The sequence below is a fragment of the Mobula birostris genome, chromosome 18 (assembly GCF_030028105.1).
Source record: "Mobula birostris isolate sMobBir1 chromosome 18, sMobBir1.hap1, whole genome shotgun sequence".
In the NCBI taxonomy this organism is placed as follows: domain Eukaryota; kingdom Metazoa; phylum Chordata; class Chondrichthyes; order Myliobatiformes; family Myliobatidae; genus Mobula; species Mobula birostris.
The window spans coordinates 38,412,287-38,414,714 of record NC_092387.1 but is presented as its reverse complement, the minus strand read 5'-3'; the positions used below and the strand labels follow the sequence as shown (position 1 = coordinate 38,414,714).

General features: G+C 42.9%; 1 pseudogene; it reads left to right on the top strand.

Annotated features, from left to right (window-relative positions):
• Positions 1-367: 367 nt before the first annotated feature.
• LOC140211838 (endoplasmin pseudogene) lies at positions 368-2,175 on the top strand (annotated as a pseudogene).
• The last annotated feature ends 253 nt before the right edge of the window (positions 2,176-2,428 follow it).

The window sequence follows — 2,428 nt, the reverse complement described above, 5'->3', positions numbered from 1 at the left end:
TAATTCATCCAATGTTTCCGGTTAGGGAATACCCGGATCATCTTGCAAGACACACAGTCCTCTGTGCATTTCCAAATAAAGTCTGTGACAGCTGAGGCATACTCATCGAGGTTAGCTGCCGTGTCCTTTAATACTAACCAGTCCACCGATTCAAAGCAGTCATGGAGGACCTCATCTGTTTCCTCCTTCCAACACGACACTACTTTTGACACTGTGGCCTCCCGCTTCAGTTTCTGAGGTGGTCCGCTGTGATCGGCTCCCCTGCGCGGCCTTAAGGCCCCGCCCCTCTCTCGTGTAAGTGGTTTTAGTGAAGGATCGGAGGGAAGCGGCGGTGGCATTGTGCGGTCGGTCAGCGGGGTGATTCCAGACCCAAGAGCAAGGAGTTGAGGCTCTCCGATCGGGAATAATGATGAAGCAGGCCTGGTTTCTGGCGGTGCTATGCGCGCTCTTGGCCTTCGCTTTTATTAGGGCAAAGATAAAACAGTGGAGGAGGATCTTGGGAAAAGCAGGGATGGCTCAAGAACTGACGATGAAGTTGTTAAGAGAGAGGAAGAGGCTATCCAGCTAGATGGATTGAATCCTGCTCAAGTTAAAGAAATAAGGAAAAAGGCTGAAAAATTTATGTTTCAAGCAGAAGTTAACAGAATGATGAAGTTGATCATTAATTCACTTTATAAAAACATTGAGATATTTCTGCGTGAACAGATTTCTAACGCTTCTGATGTGCTGGACAAGGTCCGATTGATATCGCTAACAAATGAAACAGCACTGCATGCCACAGAAGAAATGACAATCAAGATAAAGGCTGACAATGAGAAGAACATGCTTCATGTCACAGATACCAGTATTGGCATGACTAAAGAGGAGCTGATTAAAAACCTTGGCACAATTGCAAAGTCTGGAACAAGTGAATTCTCAAATAAGCTGACAGAGATGCAAAATGAGGACCAGTCTACCTCAAAGTTAGTTGGTCAGTTTGGTGTTGGATTGTACTCTGCTTTCTTGGTGGCAGATAAGGTGATTGTCACATCTAAGCACAACAATGGTACACAGCATATCTGGGAATCCGACTCCAATGAGTTTTCCATAATAGAAGATCTTTGAGGAAACACACTGGGATGAGATACAACTATCACCTTAGTTTTGAAGGAGGAAGCATCTGACTACCTTGAACTGGAAACAATCAAAAATCTAGTGAAGAGGTACTCCCATTTCATCAACTTTCCTATCTATATCTGGAGCAGCAAGACAGAAACTGCCAAGGAACTAATAGATGAGGAGGAAGCAAAGGTGAAGGATGAAAAGGAAAAAGGTAGTGATGATGAGGCAGCAGTTGAAGAGGAAACCGAAGAAAAAGAGAAAACAAAGAAGGTTGAGAAGACTGTCTGGGATTGGGAGCTGATGAATGACATTAAACCCATCTGGCAAAGACCAACCAAAGAAATAACAGATGATGAGTACACAGCTTTCTATAAGACCTTTTCTAAGGACACAGATGAACCAATTGCTCATATCCATTATACTGCTGAAGGAGAAGTAACATTCAAATCAATACTGTTTGTGCCCAAAACTGCACCCCGTGGTTTATTTGATGAATATGGATCAAAAAAATTTGACTACATTAAGCTCTTTGTTCGTAGAGTGTTTATCACAGATGGCTTCCATGATATGATGCCAAAGTATTTGAATTTCATCAAGGGGGTGGTGGACTCTGATGACCTGCCTTTGAATGTCTCCCGTGAAACTCTGCAACAACCTAAATTGCTGAAGGTTATTAGAAAGAAGCTAGTGCGTAAAATCCTAGATATGATCAAGAAGATTGCAGTAGAAAAATATGAAGAAATATTCTGGAAGGAATTTGGAACCAGCATCAAGTTGGGTGTAATCGAGGATCACTCTAATAGAACCTGTTTGGCTAAGTTGCTACGGTTCCGGTCTTCTCACCATGAGTCCAAACAGACTAGCTTACAGCTGTATCTGGAAAGAATGAAAGAGAAACAAGACAAAATCTACTTCATGGCTGGAGCAAGCAGGAAAGAGGTTGAATCCTCCCCTTTTGTTGAAAGATTGTTGAAGAAGGGATATGAGGTTCTGTACCTTACAGAACCTGTAGATGAATACTGTATCCAAGATCTGCCTGAATTTGATGGAAAGAGATTCCAGAATGTTGCATAGAACTGAAAGATAAACATAAAAATAAATATAGAACTGAAAGAGGTCAATATGAACTACAGTTAGTTTGAACCGGCTGGTGACGTAGTGGCATCAGCGCTTGGACTGCAGGGCGGAGGTTCTGAGTTCGAACCCAGCCGGCTCACCTGCATGCTTTCCATCTGTGTGGGGTTAAGAGCTGGTGATCTCTTTGAAAAATAAAACTCACTCAGCAGAAGGCAATGGCAAACCACTGCTGTAACTTGCCTAGTACGCG